The 27,040-nt window shown below is 39.1% G+C and overlaps 9 non-coding genes across 9 annotated transcripts; all 9 read left to right on the top strand.

Moving 5' to 3' along the window:
• The first annotated feature begins 14,935 nt into the window (after nucleotides 1-14,935).
• Nucleotides 14,936-15,042, top strand: LOC127124609 (small nucleolar RNA R71). The gene has a single exon (XR_007804080.1). It is a non-coding gene; the product is annotated as a small nucleolar RNA R71 (small nucleolar RNA).
• Nucleotides 15,043-16,369: 1,327 nt separating this feature from the next.
• On the top strand, nucleotides 16,370-16,476 carry LOC127124610 (small nucleolar RNA R71). Its single transcript, XR_007804081.1, has one exon. It is a non-coding gene; the product is annotated as a small nucleolar RNA R71 (small nucleolar RNA).
• Nucleotides 16,477-17,803: 1,327 nt separating this feature from the next.
• On the top strand, nucleotides 17,804-17,910 carry LOC127124611 (small nucleolar RNA R71). Its single transcript, XR_007804082.1, has one exon. It is a non-coding gene; the product is annotated as a small nucleolar RNA R71 (small nucleolar RNA).
• Nucleotides 17,911-19,237: 1,327 nt separating this feature from the next.
• LOC127124612 (small nucleolar RNA R71) lies at nucleotides 19,238-19,344 on the top strand. The gene has a single exon (XR_007804084.1). It is a non-coding gene; the product is annotated as a small nucleolar RNA R71 (small nucleolar RNA).
• A 1,327-nt stretch (nucleotides 19,345-20,671) lies between these two features.
• Nucleotides 20,672-20,778, top strand: LOC127124613 (small nucleolar RNA R71). The gene has a single exon (XR_007804085.1). It is a non-coding gene; the product is annotated as a small nucleolar RNA R71 (small nucleolar RNA).
• Nucleotides 20,779-22,105: 1,327 nt separating this feature from the next.
• On the top strand, nucleotides 22,106-22,212 carry LOC127124614 (small nucleolar RNA R71). Its single transcript, XR_007804086.1, has one exon. It is a non-coding gene; the product is annotated as a small nucleolar RNA R71 (small nucleolar RNA).
• A 1,327-nt stretch (nucleotides 22,213-23,539) lies between these two features.
• On the top strand, nucleotides 23,540-23,646 carry LOC127124616 (small nucleolar RNA R71). The gene has a single exon (XR_007804088.1). It is a non-coding gene; the product is annotated as a small nucleolar RNA R71 (small nucleolar RNA).
• Nucleotides 23,647-24,973: 1,327 nt separating this feature from the next.
• LOC127124656 (small nucleolar RNA R71) lies at nucleotides 24,974-25,080 on the top strand. Its single transcript, XR_007804120.1, has one exon. It is a non-coding gene; the product is annotated as a small nucleolar RNA R71 (small nucleolar RNA).
• Nucleotides 25,081-26,407: 1,327 nt separating this feature from the next.
• Nucleotides 26,408-26,514, top strand: LOC127124657 (small nucleolar RNA R71). The gene has a single exon (XR_007804121.1). It is a non-coding gene; the product is annotated as a small nucleolar RNA R71 (small nucleolar RNA).
• Nucleotides 26,515-27,040: the final 526 nt, after the last annotated feature.

The following is a 27,040-nucleotide window of genomic DNA, read 5'->3' on the forward strand; positions in this document are numbered from 1 at the left end:
TACAGTTTTAACATAACTTATTCATCATCATTTACAGCATTCATCATCCCAATTAGGGTCAATTCAATGGCTTATTACTATCCATCACATGTTAATCCATAATACCCATTAAACGACGATAAACCCCCCTTACCTGAGTTAATCCGGCAAATCCTTTACTTCAAGCTTTTCCCTTCTTCAACCCTTGTTCTCTTGCTCTTCCTCTTTGCCCTTTTCTCACTTTCTGTCGCTTCTCTGGTTTTCACGTGAAAACCCTTTTTACCAAATGGAACTCTTTATATATATTCCAACTTTATTATTCCAATAATAATAATCCAATAATATTCCAATTATTTAATTAAATTAATAAATATACTATTAACTTAAATTAAATAATTATCATATTTTATCGGGGTGTTACACCTAGCGCAATTGTTCTCCCAAGCCAATGACAGAACCTAAGCTAACCTAACAACGATCTAAGCTTCTCCAAGCAAGATCTTCAAGGTTGTCCTCCTTTGACACTGACTTCTTTGCCTTCTTCATATCATAACATTACATGAAAGAAACTCGTTTTACATACAAGGGAGTGAGATGAGAAAAGAAGTTACATTTGGGAGATTAAGAGAGAGGCACGACACGCAAGTCGTATTTAAAACCCAAAACAAAAAAAAGGAAAACTAAGGCCATAACCGATCACCACAAGACAATAATAAACACTTTATTATTATTATTAATTCCTTTAATTAATTAAAATCAAATTAAATCTCGACGACCGATCACCACATTTTAATGAACAATTCATTTAAAATCGATGTCGCTTTTCGGTATCAACACTTGATACTTTTAAAGCACTGAGTTAGCCGAACGGGTGAATTTTTCCTTGCGTTAACCGGTTAACACTGTTTGAAAACTGTTAGAAAATTCTTTTCTGCCTTGCGTTAACCGGTTAACCAAATGCGTTAACCGGTTAACACTGTTTGAAAATATCTTGGAAAACTGTTTTCCGTCTTGCGTTAACCGGTTAACCAAATGCGTTAACCGGTTAACACTGTTGAAAAACTCAAAAAAAAAATCGTATTGCGTTAACCGGTTAACCATACGCGTTAACCGGTTAACACTGTTCCAAAAAGTGTTTAGAAAGAACAACTCTTGTGCGGTCAAACCCCAATCGCATAACTCTCTGACAACACAACCCTTGTGCCGTCACTAACCCTGATGCACCAATTTCAAACCGTCAAACACATCTCGATTGTTGATTCACTATGATTGATCAACACGTCATTGCTTCACCATACTAATGTCGGATCAAGAAGCAAATGTCCATTGATCGCTCAAAGGAAAACAATCATTGAGTGTTTGAATGAACGAAACGAGAACACTATATCATATATAATGTATTTTGCATCAGGATTACATATATCATATATATGTAAATTGATCGATCTCAATTTAATCTTTGATTCATTCTGTCTTTAATCATATTATTACAGAACAAAAACAGTTATCAGATTCATGGTTTCGTAAGTGGCTCTGATACCATTGAAGGAGAATTGCCATCCAAGGCGCAGCGGAATTTAAAAATTTCTCCATTTAGTGATCCTTACGAATGGGCATGATCAGTGATAGAATCGTTACCTCTTGTGGCGATTCAAACCTTTGGTGCAGATCTCTTGTAACGATCAAAACCTTGGATACAAATCCACGGAGCGATCACGAACGTTGAACGATAACAACGTCTCTACTCAGTCCACACGAACGGATTCTTTCAATCGCAGTGCTAGCTGTTATGAATGAAGGCTTTGAGTGAGAGAGAGAGAGGGAAACGAAATTCCAAGTCTCTACTTGAATTTCAGTCTGAGTGGAGTGACAATGCTTCTACCCAAGGGGTTCTATTTATAGAACCACTTGTGTGGGCTTCAAGCTAAAAAGCCCATTTAAGTGTATTTTGGCCCATATCTTATAATATGCCCAAAATCACTTAAGTATCTGGTACCTTACCATATTTCGTATTCCACTTAAGTGCATCGTACCTTACGATGTTCCATAGTTATTCTATCTCTCATCAATCCGTCCTTTGTGTGTGACCCTGTAGGTTTTCGCGATGTTGGCAATTATAATAAATCACGCATTTAACATAATAAACAGTGAGCGGTATCTAGCAACACATCACTGCTACCCAAGTCACGAAAATGTCATGTGATCTGACAAAACCTCCTGTGATAATAATTATGTGTATAATTACCCCTTTGCCCTTATGTCTATATTGAACACAAGGTATAGACCGTGTCATCCTTGTCCAGTTCAATATTGGGCCCATAGACATTTATCCTGTTACGCAGGATGAGCAAATTTCATCTAGGACACTCATGTTCCTCAACATGCTTCGTGGAGTACCCATCAACTGTCTTTATGGTTATCCAGTTACGGACAACGTTGGATCAACAATAAAGCACTCAACTCTACATCTAGGATCCATAGTGGTTTCAGGTCGAAGAGTGGTATACACTATTATCACCATGAGAATAACTTATGACACTTTGCATAACTTTCTATATAGTATTCTCATAGCGGGTCAATCCGATATAAATATTACTCCTAATATTCATACCTATGTTTAAGACTTGATAACTCTTTATCCATGATCCATGAGATGTGATCATCAGTCTACAAACATAATAGTCTTAATGCTTTAATGTTATCCCACTTCACACTAAAGCTCGACTACGGATACTTTAAGAATAGTGTCCTTATGTTTAATGTGTTCTCATGATTAAGTCACACTTAATACATTAAACGGACTATCTATTCCGGGGACTTTATTAATCAACCATAATAAAGAAAATGCCTTTTATTATTAATAAATAATTCGATACAAGTACCAAAAGTATTGGCCTCTAGGGCTTACACCAACACAAGCATGCTTGAATTGTATATAATTGCTTTTCTTATGTTGTTTACTAACCAAAAGCACAAAAATATGTCACTAACTCTTTTTGTTTTGAAGCTCAAGCAATCATGAGATCCCCTGCTCTTAGGAGACTCATATGCTCAATGAAGTTGGCTAAATGAAGATGAGAACAAGAATGACAATGGTCCACAAGGTTTCTAATCATCATATATTTCTCCCAAGTATCTCAATTTTCCAATTTGATCAAGATAAACCAAAGGGCTTGAGGATTGCTTCCCAAGGAAACCCTAATTCAACTGTGCATTGATTGTGCCTTACTCATGAAGCAACCTCAACCTATGCATATATGAGCCTATGTGAGTATGCTCAATCATTCATTCGTCAAGATTTGAAGTTTGGCTTTGAGAAGTTAACTAGTCAAGTCATCTGACTAAATTGAGATCCACTGAGACCTAACTTTTGATGTGTTTGTCGAATGAAGTTACCCCAAGAGAAAAAATGTTCTTAATAACCATATGAACAACTTTCATGTTCATCAAAATTTCATTTGAAACTTGGAAGGTCATCATTCATTTCAAAGCATTATAGGTCATTTTGACTGAAGCCCTAATTTTGGGTCAACTTACCAAGGACCTAACTTCCTCATTTTTTATTATTTTGGGGTGAGGCCAATTGTATTGGAAAGCTTAAGATGTCCACTTAAAATGTTATGTTGGACAAAATTTCATAATCCTAAAAGAAACACATGTGATAATACAAAACATTATAGGTCACTTTGGACCAAAACCATTGAATCTTGAAAATGTCCAACTTCAAGTGCCCATAACATTATCATAAAAAGTCCAAATGATTCAAGATTTAAGTCTAAATTGATCATCGGGAAAAGATCTACAACTTTTATGTTGGAGGTGTTTCCATTTGAGGCTTTCATCATTGAAACATAAGTGCTCGAAGTTGATCACTTTTGGGAAAAATTTCAAAGGGAACTTATACAGGTTTTGTACCTCAAATTTCAAGGCCAATTTTCATAATTTTCCAAACTCCAAATGGATTTTTGCTCAACATAGCTTTTGTTTCTTATTTCAAGACCTTTCTAACCATTACTCACATACCTATGTTTGGATTTTCTATGTGTGACTTTCGAAGAGGTGAACATTTGTGACCAATTATGCAATTCACATGGAATCTTCATGCACAAGCAAACACAAGGCTAATTGCACGTCCATTTCAACTTCAAATGATATCAGCATGCAATTCCAATCAAGTTTGGGCATCACATGCTCCTGTACAGGCCCATGCATGGAGGACCCAAAGCTTCATGCACACGAGTTTTCCCTCACTTGGCATCAGCTCCAACTATAAGTACAATGCTTCCCTCATTCAAATCTCAACCTCAAGGAAACCTGAAACTCTGTAGAAGTGAAAACCCAACCATACCAAAGGAATTCTGATTTTTATTTCTCACTTTGAAGCTTGAATTTCAACAAAATCAGTTGATCTTCAAGACTTATTCCTTAGCTTCGCATTCGTATCACATCTCAAGATCAATTTAGAAGCAAGAGATTGAGTGGATCGTGCTGATCAAAGCTGCTCTTTAAAGGTATATGACCCAACTATTTTAACCTAAATCTCATCATACAATGTGAATTGCTTGTGTTCAAATGGTTTTCTGAAGTCCTCGAGCAAGAGGCAGACCAGTGGTGGTCTTGATTTCATGTTTTGAGAAGTCTCAGTTTGCATACCTGGATTTTCAAGCTCAGATTTCTCATTCCATAGAAACTTTGAGCACAATCAAAGGTTACAGGGGTGATGTACATCACCCCAGCTTTATTTTGGTACCTGGCTCGTGCGTTTTGGTTGAGGTTCAAAAACCTGCAACTGATGGCCGGAGTTGGTTGGTCCATCGGAGAAGATAGTGGTTTCCACCACCATCCCCACATGGAAGCACCTGAGCCCTTGGATCCTCCTCAGATGATCTAATCATGGCCTTTGTTTCATTTGACCTTTTTTAATTCAGTTTGCTTCGCGTTTAACTCATGACCATGGTACACAAGCGCTCCTAGACCGCTTGATGCGTCCACGGCATTTAATGAGCTAGATCCAGCGCTCTTGGTTTTTTTGCATTTTTTAATTTCTGTTTTATTTTCTTTTATTCCTTTTTATTTCAAAAATTCATAACTATTTTATTTGGAATCACAAAAATATGAGACCAACACAAAAAAAAATCTTGAAAAATTTGGTTTCATAATCTGATTTTTAATTATTTTGTGATTCCATTTAATATTTTTTGTGAATTATTTTGTTTTTAATAGTTTTTAAGTCATTTTAAATACTTTTTGATATTAAAAAATTCCAAAAATATTTTCTTAATTCATATGGATCATGATAAGTATATGAAAAATATTCTCATCAATTTCTTAATTGATTTGAGATTTATTTGATATTTTAATTCATTTATGTTATTTTTCCTTGGTTTTTAATTGTTTTAAAATAGTTTCTGTTTTCAAAAAATGTTGAAATTTTTTGTAAAACATTGTTTGACCATGTTAGACCTATGATGATTCAATTGGACTTGTTGAAGTTGATTTGAATTGAATTTGAGGTTTGACCTTATTTTGTCCATTTTAATTTTGCATTTATTTTAATTTCAAAAAATACCAAAAAATATGTTTGACCTTGTTGACTTCTAATCTTGATTTCTCTTCTGTTTTACATTGGTTGATGTTGATTTTGATTCACATTTGACCATTGTGTTTTGATTATGTCATTTGATTTCTCCTTTTATCCATTTCATTTCATCTTCATCTTCTTCTTTTTTCTTTTGGCCAATGAGTTAATGATTTGGGGTTGGTCTTAACATATGGGAGGCTTAACCTTCTTTGATCCAAATCAAACTCAACTTTATCAACGATCAAATGAGTTGCTTTGTGTCCAAGATAGGTTGCTTCTTGGTCAAGCAAAAAACCTAAAATCCATACAAGGCTTTCCTTCTTTTCTTTTGGCATGACAAGTTGTAGGAGTTTGGCTTACTAGTCATGATCTTTAACTTATGTTTATTTGCCTATAGTTCTATTGACCGGCCTCAGATAGGTGTGACTACTACATTAGTCCACTTACGATAGCTTAACATAGCGCTAAATTGTCTTATGACACACTAACATTAACTACTAATTACTAACTTTAATTTGAGCATTTAATTCTTGCAATTTACTTTAATGCAATTTACTTTCTTGCTCATTTATTCATATTGCTTTTCCCTTTGCTCACATGAGCTCATACTTTATGTTTATGCCATTTTCCTTTTGCTCATTTGAGCTCATTATTGTAGAAATATATTGTGGCTTTGTGCTTGTTTTGTCTTTGTTTGTGTGAACCCAATGCAAAAAGGAGAAAGGACTTAGAATTAGGACCTTACCTATGCTTAAAAGGAGTTCAAAAGCAACTAGGCCTCATGCCTTTAGAATGCTAAATTTGTTGAAGAGCAACTAGGCCTCATGCCTTTAGAATGCTTAATCTTAAAGTTGACTTGAAAGGCCCCCTAATCTAAACTCATTCTTTGTCCATTCCTCTTATTGTGTTATGAACTTTTTGATTGTTTGTTCTTGTGTGATAGGGATTCCATCTTGAGATAGTAAGAAGGATCATTGTCATGAATAGCTAAGTTATGAGAGACAAGCCAAATGGAGATCCTAGGAGCTTGAATATAATATTTGTTTGATTGCTTGAGTAATTGCTAAGTCCAAAGGAAATGAGCATCTTGAATCATCTTTATGATCTCAAGAAAGGGAACTCCAAGGGTTTTATCTCTTCTCTTATCTTTGCATGTTTAGGACTAGCCCTTCTCTTATTCTCCCCACTCTAACCCAAGCCAAACTCATTTTTTGCAAACTTTGACATTGTTTTCAAAACTAGAAACCTAGGCTATATGCCTTTGATTTTTCAAACCCTTTTCATTAATACCTATTTCGAATGAACCTTAAGTCAACTTTGACTTCATTTTTGTGAATACTTCTAATTTGTAAATATAACTCACTTCAAGTGATTTTTGTGGTTCCAATGGCCACCTTTGTTAAAACTTTTCCTAAACATTAGCCATAGGTTTGAGTTATCATAGTGGTTGATGTAAACCTTACCTTATCCTTAATGATTGGACTATAAGTCTTCCATACTTATTATAGGGTGGATCCCTCACTAGTATGTTGAAGCTCTCCTCACATGGTGGGTTGTTGGTTTAGGTTGAGTTTTCTCCCTTTGATAACAAAAGACCTTAAGGCTTTTGATCAAATCAATTCACCAATCTTTTGAGATTTTTACCCCGAACTATGAGGTTTTGATCCTACCTTTTTGATGGTACGTAGGCAATGGGTTCATCCATTCAAACAACAGAATTGTAAATAATATGTATATTCTTTTCTCATCTCCCTAATTTTGTTTGCACAAATATTTTCACAAATACCAACCTACAACACACATTTGCAAAAAGGGCTACCTTAGAATACTAAGGATATTTTAGGTGCTTAAAACCTTCCCATTTCATAATCAACCCCCTTACCCAGATCTCTGACATTTTTATTAGTTTTTTATTTGATAAAACTTCTTACATTGTTTTTGTTTGCTTTCTAACCTTTCCTTTGGATAAATTGAACTTCGGTGGCGACTCGAATTGTATGCTTACTTTTGATTTAATCAATAAATCTAAAGATAAAGAATACCCCGCTACAGTACCTTACGGTGTTACTTAGTTACTCTATCTCTCATCAATCCGTCCTTTTATGTGTGACCCTGTAGGTTTTCGCGGCATTGGCAATTATATTAAATCACGTATTTAACATAATAAACAGTGAGCGGTGTCTAGCAACACATCACTGCCACCCAAGACACGAAAATGTCATGTGATCTGACAAATCCTTTTGTGATAATACTTATGTGTACAATTACCCTTTTGCCCTTATGTCTATATTGAACACAAGGCATAAATCGTGTCATCCTTGTCTAGTTCAATATTGGGCCCATAGACATTTATCCTGTTACGTAGGATAGGCAAATTCCATCTAGGTCACTCATGTCCCTTAGCATGCTTCGTGGAGTACCCATCAATTGTCTTTTTGGTTATCCAGTTACAGACAATGTTTGATCAGCAATAAAGAACTCGACTCTACATCTAGGGTCCATAGGTTTCAGGTCGAAGGGTGGTATACACCATTGTCACCATGAGAATAACTTATGACACTTTGCATAACATTCTATATAGTATTCTCATAGCGGGTCAATCCAGTATAAATATTACTCTTAATATTCATACCTATGTTTAAGACTTGATAAGTCCTTATCCATGATCCATGAGATGTGATCATCAGTCTATATACATAATAGTCTTCATGCTTTAATGTTATCCCACCTCACAATAAAGCTCGACTACGGATACTTTAAGAATAGTGTCCTTATGTTTAATGTGATCTCATGATCAAGTCACACTTGATAAATTAAACGGACTAGCTATTCTAGGGACTTTATTAAACAAACATAATAAAGAAAAAGCCTTTTATTATTACTAAATAATTTGATACAAGTACCAAAAGTACTGGACTCTAGAGCTTACACCAACAGCTTCTGGCCAATGGCAATGCCAGCATCAGATACAGGAGGTATGTAGCCAATACTAACTATGTCCCATAAATCAGCGTCATAACCTAGAAAGAAACTTTCGATTCTGTCTTTCCAGTAATCAAATTTTTCTCCATCAAAGATTCAAGGTTTAACATTGTAGCTATCTCTTTCATTGGTGTTGGCCATAGTTTTTTTTCACGCTGGATCTCTCTACATTGTTATGTGTTTGATTAGAAAATCAATAACACAGCCGAAGCTCTGATACCAATTGAAGGTAGAGAAAAAAAAGAAAGGGGGGTTTGAATTGTTTTAGAGAGAATGATAAGTCTCGTGACTGTATATAGAATATAGTTTATCGGGTACTTGACTGTAAGTGCACAGTCCAGTCGTTTTAGTTTTAAAAGATATTGAACCCACAGGGGCTGATGGTCAAACTAATGTTACCGACGTTACTATGTTTAGCTAAGGGGATAATTTTTAGAAGTTTGGTTGAAGAAAATTAAATCTAAGGGAAGTTGAGTTTTAAGAAAATATTAATAGGAGGATATCAGTATGCAACACATTAATCGTAAGGTATTCGATATGTCCTCGGTGTAAAATTTAAGTACCAAATATCTTTAGAAATAAAATACTTATTTAAAAGGCTTTATCTCACACTCTCGTGATTGTTGATCCGGACTATACCTTTAAGTCAGAATGTACACTCTCGCAGTCCCATTTGAAGTTAAAAATACTTTTTGAAAATAAATAAGTTCTAATTGCTTTTAAAGTGCTCTCGCTGATTTAAAATCAATGCCTAGTTTTTAATATCCAGTTCGACCCTCACGCTCTCCCGATTGTTGGTTCTCACCTTGGTTAATTTCCCACTCTCGTGGCAAAAATCGTATTAAACAGCTTCTCACTCTTGTGACAAAGTTAAATAAATTTAAATCAAAAACCATAGCCAAAAAGATTGTTTGAGGAAAGATGTTTTACACCGATTATTATTAAATCCCGTCTAATTAAATTGTTACATACCGATACCGGTAGTTTAGCCAAACATGTTAAACAACGCAAACACAGACGGACATAAACAGATCAACAATAAAACAGACATGATTACAATAATAATAAATAAATAACAATTGAATAAAAACCTGGAAATTGGATTAATAGAATACGCTGAATCTTGAAGTACTTGAGCAGTCCTCCACAGGTCGGTAGGATTCTGCCTCTTGGAAATAATAGCTTAAACTAAATTAAATAAATCGTAGTAGTTCCCCAGTGTAGGAAACTACTACTTTGGCTAAATGAAAGGCGGAAAGGAAAAGGGGAAAATCAAAGTTCTAAATGGTAGAAGAAAATTAATGTTGATGAAGAGAAGTAAAATACAAAGTAGAATTACTATGAAAAAATGAAGAGAGAAAAAGGTCTTCAAGGATGGCTTCCAAAATAAAAATTAAGCTTCCCCGTAGGTTTCCAACTTCCATGTTTTTATATCCCTCATTAGGTCTTGGCGGTTGAGAGAAACAAGGATGACTCGGTTGAGTGAGGAAATCATGGGCAAGTGGTTGAACCCCGAGAATTCAAGCCTGTTGTCTCACTTCTGTTTGACTGTTTCAAGGCGCTGATCATGGTTGCGTGACGTTCGTGATGGGCCTATGACGGTCGTCACAGGCTGGGCGTGCCGGTCGTTACATGCTTTGTGACGGTGTTCACATCCATAAAGTTTGTATTCTCTGCTGCTTTTTCTGCTGCTTTTTCTTTTGTTTCTTCTTCTTTTCCTTCCTTTTCTATACTTTGGTCATTTAAGCATGGGGTTGAAATACCTGCAAAAATAACTCGAACACTTGCGGAATAATCGGAATATAAATGAAAGTGTAACAATTATTGAGTGTAAATCAAGGTAATTATACGATGTCTTTTCGCGTTATCAAACTCCCCTAAACTTGAATCTTTGCTTGTCCTTAAGCAAATAGAATTTGAAAACACTAGTTAAACACGAATACATAACATATTTCCAATTCGTACGTGGTTGCTAGGTACTTTGTTCAGGTGGCAGATACTCAAGTAAAACACTAAAGATACAGTGACGACACAAGCAATAAGCATTAACGTAGATCTCTCCTTTGTACAAGCTAGTTTGAATCATGTTATTATAGCTCAACCTAGTGTTTCTCGTTGCTATTTCACCCGGTTTCTTTCTAGCGCAATCACATTAAGCCCTTTGCCTTCACACGCACTTAGTGAAGCAGCCGGTTAGTGACTTTGATCCTTTTCTTAGCACGGGGTTTGGTACACTAGTGTGGTACCCCTTTATATATCCCATTTGAAGGTTGTAGGGGATCGAACCGTAGTTCGCCCTACTTAGTCCATTACCAGGTACCTTTGAACCAACCAACCGGGTTTTTCCGTTCCTTCCTTTTGTATATCTTGTAACCGTTTGTATGCTTCATTTATCAATTTCTCGATAGAAAAAGTATGAAGAATATTCTTAATTCGTAGGCATCAATCACTTATATTCATCAGCTTTTCACATGGTTTGTGCTTAAGAAGGTGTTGACTGTTAGTATAAACTACTAGTGGTTAATCTAGAACGGAGACTTAAGGTATCGGTATAATGGGTATTCAAACTGATCTCGCAAAAGTGAGATATCTAACTTGTCGGGACGGTATCAATCTTGTTAATTTTTCCCAGTTTCCTAACAGAACCTCTGTAAGACAACCTATATACTCGTAGGGTATGCATTTAATCTTAAGAATAAAAAATTTGTTATGTTATGTCAAATTAGATATAAATGAATGAACGATGGTAACGATTAGATAGAGACAAACAAAAAATTGTTATGGCTAAGAATAGAAACAAGTAAAGGAAAGATAAGGATTTCCTCCCACATTTAAGCAAAGCATTGTCCTCAATGCTACAATAAAAAGAAAAAGGGAAGAAACACGAAGATCACTACTCGTCGTCACGACGTTGGCCTCTGCGTGCTTTGGCTCTTGCTCGTGCATGCTCACTTCTTCCTCGCTGGGTAGGATCCAACCCCACATGCTTAGTGTACTCCTAGATGGCATCAATGCGATGTGTCAGGGCACTCATCTCTTCGGAAAGCTCAGTCATCCCCTGGTCATGCCAGTTTGCATAGTCGTGCTGATCCCTCTGTATATGCTAGATTGTTTGCATCATTTTTGTCTGGCGCTCCTCCATCCTCTAGTTGTGTCGCAACTTCTCAGCGTAGATGTCTTCCATGGTGGCGGGTCATCGTTCATTTCTTCGTTGGCCTCGGGAAGATGTCTCTGCAGTGTACTCAGGAGGTGGTTGTGGCATTCTCAGTCACGTTCCTCTTCGACCTCATCTGCTCCATTATTAGGATCTCCTTCATTTGCCTCAGGGGCGTTCAGATCAAAATCCAATTTGCCATATTCCGTGGATCTGTACGGTTCCTGTTGGGCATGATGATGCTTCAAACTATCTTGTTTCTAACCACAGGATGATACTTCCCGTTGTCTCTGGCCTTGATGAGGTGTGAAGAATGACAATAGTCGATGTCGAGGGACTCGGCTGGCAAGGCGGGTAAATCGGCGAGCCTATCCCCCAGATTCAGGCCTAGTGCTATGGAGGTGATAATTCCTCCAAAATAGAATGCCTGGATGCCTCTCTTGCGTGCAGCCTGTATTTTGGCCAATAGGAATGGGGTGGCATTGAACGCAATCGGGGTGAACACACAGTGAAGAAAGAAGAGTTCCTTAGAGTTTACCTTGTGATTGTTGACTCTTCCGAAAACAGTGTGCCTTAGGACTCGGTGGAAATATCTTATAGCTGGGTTGTGGATGTAAGTTGCGTTGAGCGCATCCCAGCTTGTGACGTTCATGTTGGTAAGTCTATGCCACACTCCAAATGCTATTTCTGACCATCCGTCAGGGATACAGCAGTGAACTCCCTCTCCATGTCGAAAGCCAAGCATTTGCGCTATATGGGTTTGGTTCAGGGAATACTCGGTACCGAACATTCTGAATGTGGCAACTCCAATGGTGAACTGAGTTGCGCCTGGAGGGGTAATGTAGGAGAAAGAACTCAGGAATTCTAAGGTCAGCACCTCATAAGTTGGTTGCGGTGTGGTGCAAAGCTCCGTCAAGCCGGAGTTGGTCAGCATCCATCCCACGCCATCTAAAAGTCCTAGCTCCGTCAGACATTCGTTATCAACATACCTCGTAGCTTGGACAGAACGTTGATAGAATTTGAGGTAGTTGTCTCTCTGTCGCTCGCCGACTTCTCAATTTTTGAATACGATAGTTGAGAGGTCAGGAGCAGCTCTCTCTTAACGGGTTATTAGTGTGGTTTATGAAAATATAGGTGTCAGTGGGAGAGATGGATTTCGTGAGTTATAAGGTACTCACACGTTTCTCGCTTAAAAGGATATAAATAAATGGTTAATGGAGAAAAGAGTGGTGTGAGTGGGAAAGTAGGATGATTTGATGAGGAAGAAGAGAGGAAGTGCGCCTGTTTTTATAGGCGGGCCCTCTGAATCCGTGACGGTCGTCACATGGGGGTTACGGTCGTCACATATAACGGTTGTGTAACGATCGTCTGCAACGGTCATCTATGTGTACGGTCATCTGCATGATGTGTGATGGGCGTGGTGCATCCTTGACGGGCGTCACGCCTGTGTGACGGGCGTCACACTACATGTGACGGTCGTCACATGCAACGTTCACAAATTTTTAAAGTAAATGTAACAGCAAAATAATAAAATGACTGGAAAATTGAATTTATTGTAGAAGCGTAAATAAATAGCAATGTTATTTAAATTAAATTAAAATATTAAAGTTAAATGTAATATTAAAAGAAATAATAACAATAAAAGTGTTAAATAAGAGCAATAAATAAAAGCAATAAAAATGCTCCCTCCCCACACTAAAACATAGCAGTGTCCTCATTACTTTAATTTGAGTAGGAGAGGTCAGCGGTCGATGAAATCAGCCACAGTTCTGTCCGAATGCAGCTATAGCCTGGTTCAAGTGATCAAACTGTTCGACGGTGACATCCATTAGGCCTAAGACATCAAGGCGCATGCTCTTTATTTCTTCTTTCACATTGGTAATGTCAGTATGGAAATCATCCAGACGGGTAAGGAGTATGGCAAGACTTTCTGCATAGGTTGGAAGTTCCGGTTCATCTATGTTATAGTAGTTTGGAGGGGTTTCAGGGTCAGATTCATCAACAGGGATAGGGTCATCTAAATACTCATATATAGGCGGTGTCTCAAGAGGTGAAGGTGGATCAATTGGGTGTTCATCTAAATCATAAATCCAGTTATTTCAGTTATGAACACTTGTTCTCTCATGGTTAGGTAGGGTAAACAGCTGGACAACTTCGTTATTAATTAGTTAATCAAAAGTATTTGGCCCAAGGTTTCCTATGATTCTACGGTCAAAGCAAAATTCAATGTCCATGGGTCGGATGTGTCCAAACGGTACATGCTCGTAAAGTGGGCGTCTAAGTCCAATTGCATTAGCTATCATGGTTATTAGGCCACCTATTATGATTGGGGTGTGATTGTTCTTTGAAAGGTGAATGAATCTCTCCATCATAAATGTTACAACATTGACATGTCGACCTTGGTCAACACAAAGTAAGATGAAAAGTTCATCTCGTGACACTATGGTGTTGTTCGCTTCCTTTCTAAACAGGGTGTGGGATAGTATTTTATGGAAGTAGCGGATAGCAGGGTTGTGTATCATTAGGGAGTGCATCTCGTTTGGGTTAGGGTGGTAGTCTCCAGTTAAACTACCCTAAAAATAATCTAGGTCGATGTCATCGATTAATTCCTCCTGGCGGGTAGTGAAAACAAATGGGCCACTAGGAAATCCTAGGAGGTCAATAAGGTCTCTACGGTTATAAGTGAAGTCCATTCTAAATAGCCTAAAGGAAATCAACCCTTTGTTGAGTCTGTAACCATGCTCGGGGTTGTAAACTAGGGAGCTAAGGAATTCGAGGGTGAGTTCACGGTAAGTGACAAACCTTCTCTTAATAGCAGCATTCTCCTATCCTAGCTGGTTAAACATAAACAAGATGCTATCTTGGGACTTCTGCTAATATCTGACATTCTGGTGCAGTGTGTCCAGGGGTTCCACATAACTCACAGTTTGGAGTCACGACAGCCACGGTGGTTGCGGGTGGTATGGTCAAGTGGTCTAGCTTTTCAACAAGGGCATCTACCTTAGCATGGACATGGTCAAGGCTACTGATTTTGTACATTCCACTTTTTGTTTGGGACTTTTCTACTGGAGTTCTTTCACCCCCCCCATTGGCAATGGTTTTGGGTCATGTTTTCAATGAGTTGATAGGCTTCGTTGTACGGCTTGTCCATAAGTGCACCGCCTGCGGCAGCGTCTACTATCAGTCTTGTGTTATACAAAAGCCTATTGTAAAATGTGTGAATGATCACCCAGTCTTCGAGACCGTGATATGGACATGTCCTCATCATGTCTTTGTTTCTTTCCCATGCGTCGTAGAGAGATTCTACATCTTTTTGTCGAAATCCGTTGATTTGAGCTCTCAGCATAGCAGTTTTGCTTGGCGGAAAATATTGGGATAAAAAAATGTTCTTCAGTTCTTCTCATGTTGTAACTGAGTTGGATGGCAAGGATTGCAACCAAGCCCAAGCTCTGTCTCTTAGTGAGAAAGGAAAGAGGCGTAGTCTTATCGCATATTGAGATACACCATTCGCCTTCACATTGTCTGCGTACTGCACAAACTTGGTCAAATGTTCATTAGGGTCGTTCGTAGGATTTCCAACAAATTGATGTTGTTGGATGGCTGATAATACTGAGGGTTTCAACTCGAAATCGTTTCGATTGATAGCAGGCGCAACAATGTTGTTGTGAGGTTCTTGTTGGGACGGGGTAGCATAGAACTTATGAGGACGATTCAGTGGTCCTACTACAGCCATGGTTGGTTTTTCAACCGGTTCAACAGTAGGAAAGAAGATATCGGGAATATTGTACCTTTGTGGGTACTCTAGTGTTCGGTGTCTTAAATATAAGAAACATTCTAATTCAGCGATTGGCGGTGCTAAGTTATCGCCTTGTGAGCGAGTACTTGGCATACAATCGGGGGAAATAAGGGAAAGGAAATTAGTTTTTACCTTAGTTTATACTGCGCAACGAAAGAATCGCACTATTTGACTAAATCAGGTCCCCGACAACGACGCCAAAAACTTGATACGTCTCGTGACTATATATAGAATATCGTCTATCGGGTACTTGTCTGCAAGTACACAGTCCAATCGTTTTAGTTTTAAAAGATATCGAACCCACGAGGACCGATGGTCAAACTAATGCTACCGACGTTACTATGTTTAGCTAAGGGGATAATTTTTAGAAGTTTGGTTGAAGAAAATTAAATCTAAGGGAAGTTGAGTTTTAAGAAAATATTAATAGGAGGGTATCAGTATGCAACACATTAATCATCAGGGATTCGATAAGTCATCGGTGTATAATTTAAGTACCAAATATCTTTAGAAATAAAATATCTGACAAACTGGTGCAGTGTGTCCAGGGGTTCCACATAACTCACAGTTTGGAGTCACGACAGCCACGGTGGTTGCGGGTGGTATGTTAAAGTTGTCTAACTTTTGAACAAGGGCATCTACCTTAGCATGGACATGGTCAAGGCTACTGATTTTGTACATTCCACTTTTTGTTTGGGACTTTTCAACTGGAGTTCTTTCACCTCCCCATTGGCAATGGTTTTGGGCCATGTTTTCAATGAGTTGATAGGCTTCGTTGTATGGCTTGTCCATAAGTGCACCGCCTGCGGCAGCGTCTACTGTCAGTCTTGTGTTATACAAAAGCCTATTGTAAAATGTGTGAATGATCACCCAGTCTTCGAGACCGTGATATGGACATGTCCTCATCATGTCTTTGTTTCTTTCCCATGCGTCGTAGAGAGATTCTACATCTTTTTGTCGAAATCCGTTGATTTGAGCTCTCAGCATAGCAGTTTTGCTTGGCGGAAAATATTGGGATAAGAAAATGTTCTTCAGTTCTTCTCATGTTGTAACTGAGTTGGATGGAAAGGATTTCAACCAAGCCCAAGCTCTGTCTCTTAGTGAGAAAGGAAAGAGGCGTAGTCTTATCACATCTTGAGATACACCATTCGCCTTCACATTGTCTGCGTACTGCACAAACTTAGTCAAATGTTCATTAGGGTCGTTCGTAGGATTTCCAACAAATTGATGTTGTTGGATGGCTGATAATAATGAGGGTTTCAGCTCGAAATCGTTTCGATTGATAGCAGGCGCAACAATGTTGTTGTGAGGTTCTTGTTGGGACGGGGTAGCATGGAACTTATGAGGACGACTCAGTGGTCCTACTGCAGCCATGGTTGGTATTTCAACTGGTTCAACAGTAGGAAAGAAGATATCGGGAATATTGTACCTTTGTTGGTACTCTAGTGTTCGGTGTCTTAAATATAAGAAACATTCTAATTCAGCGATTGGCAGTGCTAAGTTATCGCCTTGTGAGCGAGTACTTGGCATACAATCGGGGGAAATAAGGGAAAGGAAATTAGTTTTTACCTTAGTTTATACTGCGCAACGAAAGAATCGCACTATTTGACTAAATCAGGTCCCCGGTAACGACGCCAAAAACATGATACGTCTCGTGACTATATATAGAATATAGTCTATCGGGTACTTGACTGCAAGTGCACAGTCCAGTCATTTTAGTTTTAAAAGATATCGAACCCACAAGGACCGATGGTCAAACTAATGCTACCGACGTTACTATGTTTAGCTAAGGGGATAATTTTTAGAAGTTTGGTTGAAGAAAATTAAATCTAAGGGAAGTTGAGTTTTAAGAAAATATTAATAGGAGGGTATCAGTATGCAACACATTAATCATCAGGGATTCGATAAGTCATCGGTGTATAATTTAAGTACCAAATATCTTTAGAAATAAAATATCTGACAAACTGGTGCAGTGTGTCCAGGGGTTCCACATAACTCACAGTTTGGAGTCACGACAGCCACGGTGGTTGCGGGTGGTATGTTCAAGTTGTCTAACTTTTGAACAAGGGCATCTACCTTAGCATGGACATGGTCAAGGCTACTGATTTTGTACATTCCACTTTTTGTTTGGGACTTTTCTACTGGAGTTCTTTCACCTCCCCATTGGCAATGGTTTTGGGCCATGTTTTCAATGAGTTGATAGGCTTCGTTGTATGGCTTGTCCATAAGTGCACCGCCTGCGGCAGCGTCTACTGTCAGTCTTGTGTTATACAAAAGCCTATTGTAAAATGTGTGAATGATCACCCAGTCTTCGAGACCGTGATATGGACATGTCCTCATCATGTCTTTGTTTCTTTCCCATGCGTCGTAGAGAGATTCTACATCTTTTTGTCGAAATCCGTTGATTTGAGCTCTCAGCATAGCAGTTTTGCTTGGCGGAAAATATTGGGATAAGAAAATGTTCTTCAGTTCTTCTCATGTTGTAACTGAGTTGGATGGAAAGGATTTCAACCAAGCCCAAGCTCTGTCTCTTAGTGAGAAAGGAAAGAGGCGTAGTCTTATCACATCTTGAGATACACCATTCGCCTTCACATTGTCTGCGTACTGCACAAACTTAGTCAAATGTTCATTAGGGTCGTTCGTAGGATTTCCAACAAATTGATGTTGTTGGATGGCTGATAATAATGAGGGTTTCAGCTCGAAATCGTTTCGATTGATAGCAGGCGCAACAATGTTGTTGTGAGGTTCTTGTTGGGACGGGGTAGCATGGAACTTATGAGGACGACTCAGTGGTCCTACTGCAGCCATGGTTGGTATTTCAACTGGTTCAACAGTAGGAAAGAAGATATCGGGAATATTGTACCTTTGTTGGTACTCTAGTGTTCGGTGTCTTAAATATAAGAAACATTCTAATTCAGCGATTGGCAGTGCTAAGTTATCGCCTTGTGAGCGAGTACTTGGCATACAATCGGGGGAAATAAGGGAAAGGAAATTAGTTTTTACCTTAGTTTATACTGCGCAACGAAAGAATCGCACTATTTGACTAAATCAGGTCCCCGGTAACGACGCCAAAAACATGATACGTCTCGTGACTATATATAGAATATAGTCTATAGGGTACTTGACTGCAAGTGCACAGTCCAGTCATTTTAGTTTTAAAAGATATCGAACCCACAAGGACCGATGGTCAAACTAATGCTACCGACGTTACTATGTTTAGCTAAGGGGATAATTTTTAGAAGTTTGGTTGAAGAAAATTAAATCTAAGGGAAGTTGAGTTTTAAGAAAATATTAATAAGAGGGTATCAGTATGCAACACATTAATCATCAGGGATTCGATAAGTCATCGGTGTATAATTTAAGTACCAAATATCTTTAGAAATAAAATATCTGACAAACTGGTGCAGTGTGTCCAGGGGTTCCACATAACTCACAGTTTGGAGTCACGACAGCCACGGTGGTTGCGGGTGGTATGCTCAAGTTGTCTAACTTTTGAACAAGGGCATCTACCTTAGCATGGACATGGTCAAGGCTACTGATTTTGTACATTCCACTTTTTGTTTGGGACTTTTCTACTGGAGTTCTTTCACCTCCCCATTGGCAATGGTTTTGGGCCATGTTTTCAATGAGTTGATAGGCTTCGTTGTATGGCTTGTCCATAAGTGCACCGCCTGCGGCAGCGTCTACTGTCAGTCTTGTGTTATACAAAAGCCTATTGTAAAATGTGTGAATGATCACCCAGTCTTCGAGACCGTGATATGGACATGTCCTCATCATGTCTTTGTTTCTTTCCCATGCGTCGTAGAGAGATTCTACATCTTTTTGTCGAAATCCGTTGATTTGAGCTCTCAGCATAGCAGTTTTGCTTGGCGGAAAATATTGGGATAAGAAAATGTTCTTCAGTTCTTCTCATGTTGTAACTGAGTTGGATGGAAAGGATTTCAACCAAGCCCAAGCTCTGTCTCTTAGTGAGAAAGGAAAGAGGCGTAGTCTTATCACATCTTGAGATACACCATTCGCCTTCACATTGTCTGCGTACTGCACAAACTTAGTCAAATGATCATTAGGGTCGTTCGTAGGATTTCCAACAAATTGATGTTGTTGGATGGCTGATAATAATGAGGGTTTCAGCTCGAAATCGTTTCGATTGATAGCAGGCGCAACAATGTTGTTGTGAGGTTCTTGTTGGGACGGGGTAGCATGGAACTTATGAGGACGACTCAGTGGTCCTACTGCAGCCATGGTTGGTATTTCAACTGGTTCAACAGTAGGAAAGAAGATATCGGGAATATTGTACCTTTGTTGGTACTCTAGTGTTCGGTGTCTTAAATATCAGAAACATTCTAATTCAGCGATTGGCAGTGCTAAGTTATCGCCTTGTGAGCGAGTACTTGGCATACAATCGGGGGAAATAAGGGAAAGGAAATTAGTTTTTACCTTAGTTTATACTGCGCAACGAAAGAATCGCACTATTTGACTAAATCAGGTCCCCGGTAACGACGCCAAAAACATGATACGTCTCGTGACTATATATAGAATATAGTCTATAGGGTACTTGACTGCAAGTGCACAGTCCAGTCATTTTAGTTTTAAAAGATATCGAACCCACAAGGACCGATGGTCAAACTAATGCTACCGACGTTACTATGTTTAGCTAAGGGGATAATTTTTAGAAGTTTGGTTGAAGAAAATTAAATCTAAGGGAAGTTGAGTTTTAAGAAAATATTAATAAGAGGGTATCAGTATGCAACACATTAATCATCAGGGATTCGATAAGTCATCGGTGTATAATTTAAGTACCAAATATCTTTAGAAATAAAATATCTGACAAACTGGTGCAGTGTGTCCAGGGGTTCCACATAACTCACAGTTTGGAGTCACGACAGCCACGGTGGTTGCGGGTGGTATGTTCAAGTTGTCTAACTTTTGAACAAGGGCATCTACCTTAGCATGGACATGGTCAAGGCTACTGATTTTGTACATTCCACTTTTTGTTTGGGACTTTTCTACTGGAGTTCTTTCACCTCCCCATTGGCAATGGTTTTGGGCCATGTTTTCAATGAGTTGATAGGCTTCGTTGTATGGCTTGTCCATAAGTGCACCGCCTGCGGCAGCGTCTACTGTCAGTCTTGTGTTATACAAAAGCCTATTGTAAAATGTGTGAATGATCACCCAGTCTTCGAGACCGTGATATGGACATGTCCTCATCATGTCTTTGTTTCTTTCCCATGCGTCGTAGAGAGATTCTACATCTTTTTGTCGAAATCCGTTGATTTGAGCTCTCAGCATAGCAGTTTTGCTTGGCGGAAAATATTGGGATAAGAAAATGTTCTTCAGTTCTTCTCATGTTGTAACTGAGTTGGATGGAAAGGATTTCAACCAAGCCCAAGCTCTGTCTCTTAGTGAGAAAGGAAAGAGGCGTAGTCTTATCACATCTTGAGATACACCATTCGCCTTCACATTGTTTGCGTACTGCACAAACTTAGTCAAATGTTCATTAGGGTCGTTCGTAGGATTTCCAACAAATTGATGTTGTTGGATGGCTGATAATAATGAGGGTTTCAGCTCGAAATCGTTTCGATTGATAGCAGGCGCAACAATGTTGTTGTGAGGTTCTTGTTGGGACGGGGTAGCATGGAACTTATGAGGACGACTCAGTGGTCCTACTGCAGCCATGATTGGTATTTCAACTGGTTCAACAGTAGGAAAGAAGATATCGGGAATATTGTACCTTTGTTGGTACTCTAATGTTCGGTGTCTTAAATATAAGAAACATTCTAATTCAGCGATTGGCAGTGCTAAGTTATCGCCTTGTTAGCGAGTACTTGGCATACAATCGGGGGAAATAAGGGAAAGGAAATTAGTTTTTACCTTAGTTTATACTGCGCAACGAAAGAATCGCACTATTTGACTAAATCAGGTCCCCGGTAACGACGCCAAAAACATGATACGTCTCGTGACTATATATAGAATATAGTCTATCGGGTACTTGACTGCAAGTGCACAGTCCAGTCATTTTAGTTTTAAAAGATATCGAACCCACAAGGACCGATGGTCAAACTAATGCTACCGACGTTACTATGTTTAGCTAAGGGGATAATTTTTAGAAGTTTGGTTGAAGAAAATTAAATCTAAGGGAAGTTGAGTTTTAAGAAAATATTAATAAGAGGGTATCAGTATGCAACACATTAATCATCAGGGATTCGATAAGTCATCGGTGTATAATTTAAGTTCCAAATATCTTTAGAAATAAAATATCTGACAAACTGGTGCAGTGTGTCCAGGGGTTCCACATAACTCACAGTTTGGAGTCACGACAGCCACGGTGGTTGCGGGTGGTATGGTCAAGTTGTCTAACTTTTGAACAAGGGCATCTACCTTAGCATGGACATGGTCAAGGCTAACGATTTTGTACATTCCACTTTTTGTTTGGGACTTTTCTACTGGAGTTCTTTCACCTCCCCATTGGCAATGGTTTTGGGCCATGTTTTCAATGAGTTGATAGGATTCGTTGTATGGCTTGTCCATAAGTGCACCGCCTGCGGCAGCGTCTACTGTCAGTCTTGTGTTATACAAAAGCCTATTGTAAATTGTGTGAATGATCACCCAGTCTTCGAGACCGTGATATGGACATGTCCTCATCATGTCTTTGTTTCTTTCCCATGCGTCGTAGAGAGATTCTACATCTTTTTGTCGAAATCCGTTGATTTGAGCTCTCAGCATAGCAGTTTTGCTTGGCGGAAAATATTGGGATAAGAAAATGTTCTTCAGTTCTTCTCATGTTGTAACTGAGTTGGATGGAAAGGATTGCAACCAAGCCCAAGCTCTGTCTCTTAGTGAGAAAGGAAAGAGGCGTAGTCTTATCACATCTTGATATACATCATTCGCTTTCACATTGTCTGCGTACTGCACATACTTGGTCAAATGTTCATTAGGGTCGTTCGTAGGATTTCCAACAAATTGATGTTGTTGGATGGCTGATAATAATGAGGGTTTCAGCTCGAAATCGTTTCGATTGATAGCAGGCGCAACAATGCTGTTGTGAGGTTCTTGTTGGGACGGGGTAGCATAGAACTTATGAGGACGATTCAGTGGTCCTACTTCAGCCATGGTTGGTTTTTCAACCGGTTCAACAGTAGGAAAGAAGATATCGGGAATATTGTACCTTTGTTGGTACTCTAGTGTTCGGTGTCTTAAATATAAGAAACATTATAATTCAGCGATTGGCGGTGCTAAGTTATCGCCTTGTGAGCGAGTACTTGGCATACAATCGTGGGAAATAAGGGAAAGGAAATTAGTTTTTACCTTAGTTTATACTCCGCAACGAAAGAATCGCACCATTTGACTAAATCAGGTCCCCGGCAACGACGCCAAAAACTTGATACGTCTCGTGACTATATATAGAATATAGTCTATCGGGTACTTGACTCCAAGTGCACAGTCCAGTCGTTTTAGTTTTAAAAGATATCGAACCCACGAGGACCGATGGTCAAACTAATGCTACCGACGTTACTATGTTTAGCTAAGGGGATAATTTTTAGAAGTTTGGTTGAAGAAAATTAAATCTAAGGGAAGTTGAGTTTTAAGAAAATATTAATAGGAGGGTATCAGTATGCAACACATTAATCATCAGGGATTCGATAAGTCATCGGTGTATAATTTAAGTACCAAATATCTTTAGAAATAAAATATCTGACAAACTGGTGCAGTGTGTCCAGGGGTTCCACATAACTCACAGTTTGGAGTCACGACAGCCACGGTGGTTGCGGGTGGTATGGTCAAGTTGTCTAACTTTTGAACAAGGGCATCTACCTTAGCATGGACATGGTCATGGCTACTAATTTTGTACATTCCACTTTTTGTTTGGGACTTTTCTACTGGAGTTCTTTCACCTCCCCATTGGCAATGGTTTTGGGCCATGTTTTCAATGAGTTGATAGGCTTCGTTGTATGGCTTGTCCATAAGTGCACCGCCTGCGGCAGCGTTTACTGTCAGTCTTGTGTTATACAAAAGCCTATTGTAAATTGTGTGAATGATCACCCAGTCTTCGAGACCGTGATATGGACATGTCCTCATCATGTCTTTGTTTCTTTCCCATGCGTCGTAGAGAGATTCTACATCTTTTTGTCGAAATCCGTTGATTTGAGCTCTCAGCATAGCAGTTTTGCTTGGCGGAAAATATTGGGATAAGAAAATGTTCTTCAGTTCTTCTCATGTTGTAACTGAGTTGGATGGAAAGGATTGCAACCAAGCCCAAGCTTTGTCTCTTAGTGAGAAAGGAAAGAGGCGTAGTCTTATCACATCTTGATATACACCATTCGCTTTCACATTGTCTGCGTACTGCACAAACTTGGTCAAATGTTCATTAGGGTCGTTCGTAGGATTTCCAACAAATTGATGTTGTTGGATGGCTGATAATAATGAGGGTTTCAGCTCGAAATCGTTTCGATTGATAGCAGGCGCAACAATGCTGTTGTGAGGTTCTTGTTGGGACGGGGTAGCATAGAACTTATGAGGACGATTCAGTGGTCCTACTGCAGCCATGGTTGGTTTTTCAACCGGTTCAACAGTAGGAAAGAAGATATCGGGAATATTGTACCTTTGTTGGTACTCTAGTGTTCGGTGTCTTAAATATAAGAAACATTATAATTCAGCGATTGGCGGTGCTAAGTTATCGCCTTGTGAGCGAGTACTTGGCATACAATCGTGGGAAATAAGGGAAAGGAAATTAGTTTTTACCTTAGTTTATACTGCGCAACGAAAGAATCGCACTATTTGACTAAATCAGGTCCCCGGCAACGACGCCAAAAACTTGATACGTCTCGTGACTATATATAGAATATAGTCTATCGGGTACTTGACTCCAAGTGCACAGTCCAGTCGTTTTAGTTTTAAAAGATATCGAACCCACGAGGACCGATGGTCAAACTAATGCTACCGACGTTACTATGTTTAGCTAAGGGGATAATTTTTAGAAGTTTGGTTGAAGAAAATTAAATCTAAGGGAAGTTGAGTTTTAAGAAAATATTAATAGGAGGGTATCAGTATGCAACACATTAATCATCAGGGATTCGATAAGTCATCGGTGTATAATTTAAGTACCAAATATCTTTAGAAATAAAATATCTGACAAACTGGTGCAGTGTGTCCAGGGGTTCCACATAACTCACAGTTTGGAGTCACGACAGCCACGGTGGTTGCGGGTGGTATGGTCAAGTTGTCTAACTTTTGAACAAGGGCATCTACCTTAGCATGGACATGGTCATGGCTACTAATTTTGTACATTCCACTTTTTGTTTGGGACTTTTCTACTGGAGTTCTTTCACCTCCCCATTGGCAATGGTTTTGGGCCATGTTTTCAATGAGTTGATAGGCTTCGTTGTATGGCTTGTCCATAAGTGCACCGCCTGCGGCAGCGTCTACTGTCAGTCTTGTGTTATACAAAAGCCTATTGTAAAATGTGTGAATGATCACCCAGTCTTCGAGACCGTGATATGGACATGTCCTCATCATGTCTTTGTTTCTTTCCCATGCGTTGTAGAGAGATTCTACATCTTTTTGTCGAAATCCATTGATTTGAGCTCTCAGCATAGCAGTTTTGCTTGGCGAAAATTATTGGGATAAGAAAATGTTCTTCAGTTCTTCTCATGTTGTAACTGAGTTGGATGGCAAGGATTGCAACCAAGCCCAAGCTTTGTCTCTTAGTGAGAAAGGAAAGAGGCGTAGTCTTATCACATCTTGATATACACCATTCGCCTTCACATTGTCTGCGTACTGCACAAACTTGGTCAAATGTTCATTAGGGTCGTTCGTAGGATTTCCAACAAATTGATGTTGTTGGATGGCTGATAATAATGAGGGTTTCATCTCGAAATCGTTTCGATTGATAGCAGGCGCAACAATGCTGTTGTGAGGTTCTTGTTGGGACGGGGTAGCATAGAACTTATGAGGACGATTCAGTGGTCCTACTGCAGCCATGGTTGGTTTTTCAACCGGTTCAACAGTAGGAAAGAAGATATCGGGAATATTGTACCTTTGTTGGTACTCTAGTGTTCGGTGTCTTAAATATAAGAAACATTATAATTCAGCGATTGGCGGTGCTAAGTTATCGCCTTGTGAGCGAGTACTTGGCATACAATCGTGGGAAATAAGGGAAAGGAAATTAGTTTTTACCTTAGTTTATACTGCGCAACGAAAGAATCGCACTATTTGACTAAATCAGGTCCCCGGCAACGACGCCAAAAACTTGATACGTCTCGTGACTATATATAGAATATAGTCTATCGGGTACTTGACTCCAAGTGCACAGTCCAGTCGTTTTAGTTTTAAAAGATATCGAACCCACGAGGACCGATGGTCAAACTAATGCTACCGACGTTACTATGTTTAGCTAAGGGGATAATTTTTAGAAGTTTGGTTGAAGAAAATTAAATCTAAGGGAAGTTGAGTTTTAAGAAAATATTAATAGGAGGGTATCAGTATGCAACACATTAATCATCAGGGATTCGATAAGTCATCGGTGTATAATTTAAGTACCAAATATCTTTAGAAATAAAATATCTGACAAACTGGTGCAGTGTGTCCAGGGGTTCCACATAACTCACAGTTTGGAGTCACGACAGCCACGGTGGTTGCGGGTGGTATGGTCAAGTTGTCTAACTTTTGAACAAGGGCATCTACCTTAGCATGGACATGGTCATGGCTACTAATTTTGTACATTCCACTTTTTGTTTGGGACTTTTCTACTGGAGTTCTTTCACCTCCCCATTGGCAATGGTTTTGGGCCATGTTTTCAATGAGTTGATAGGCTTCGTTGTATGGCTTGTCCATAAGTGCACCGCCTGCGGCAGCGTCTACTGTCAGTCTTGTGTTATACAAAAGCCTATTGTAAAATGTGTGAATGATCACCCAGTCTTCGAGACCGTGATATGGACATGTCCTCATCATGTCTTTGTTTCTTTCCCATGCGTTGTAGAGAGATTCTACATCTTTTTGTCGAAATCCATTGATTTGAGCTCTCAGCATAGCAGTTTTGCTTGGCGAAAATTATTGGGATAAGAAAATGTTCTTCAGTTCTTCTCATGTTGTAACTGAGTTGGATGGCAAGGATTGCAACCAAGCCCAAGCTTTGTCTCTTAGTGAGAAAGGAAAGAGGCGTAGTCTTATCACATCTTGATATACACCATTCGCCTTCACATTGTCTGCGTACTGCACAAACTTGGTCAAATGTTCATTAGGGTCGTTCGTAGGATTTCCAACAAATTGATGTTGTTGGATGGCTGATAATAATGAGGGTTTCATCTCGAAATCGTTTCGATTGATAGCAGGCGCAACAATGCTGTTGTGAGGTTCTTGTTGGGACGGGGTAGCATAGAACTTATGAGGACGATTCAGTGGTCCTACTGCAGCCATGGTTGGTTTTTCAACCGGTTCAACAGTAGGAAAGAAGATATCGGGAATATTGTACCTTTGTTGGTACTCTAGTGTTCGGTGTCTTAAATATAAGAAACATTATAATTCAGCGATTGGCGGTGCTAAGTTATCGCCTTGT

The sequence above is a fragment of the Lathyrus oleraceus genome, chromosome 2, assembly GCF_024323335.1.
Source record: "Lathyrus oleraceus cultivar Zhongwan6 chromosome 2, CAAS_Psat_ZW6_1.0, whole genome shotgun sequence".
Taxonomy (NCBI): Eukaryota; Viridiplantae; Streptophyta; class Magnoliopsida; order Fabales; family Fabaceae; genus Lathyrus; species Lathyrus oleraceus.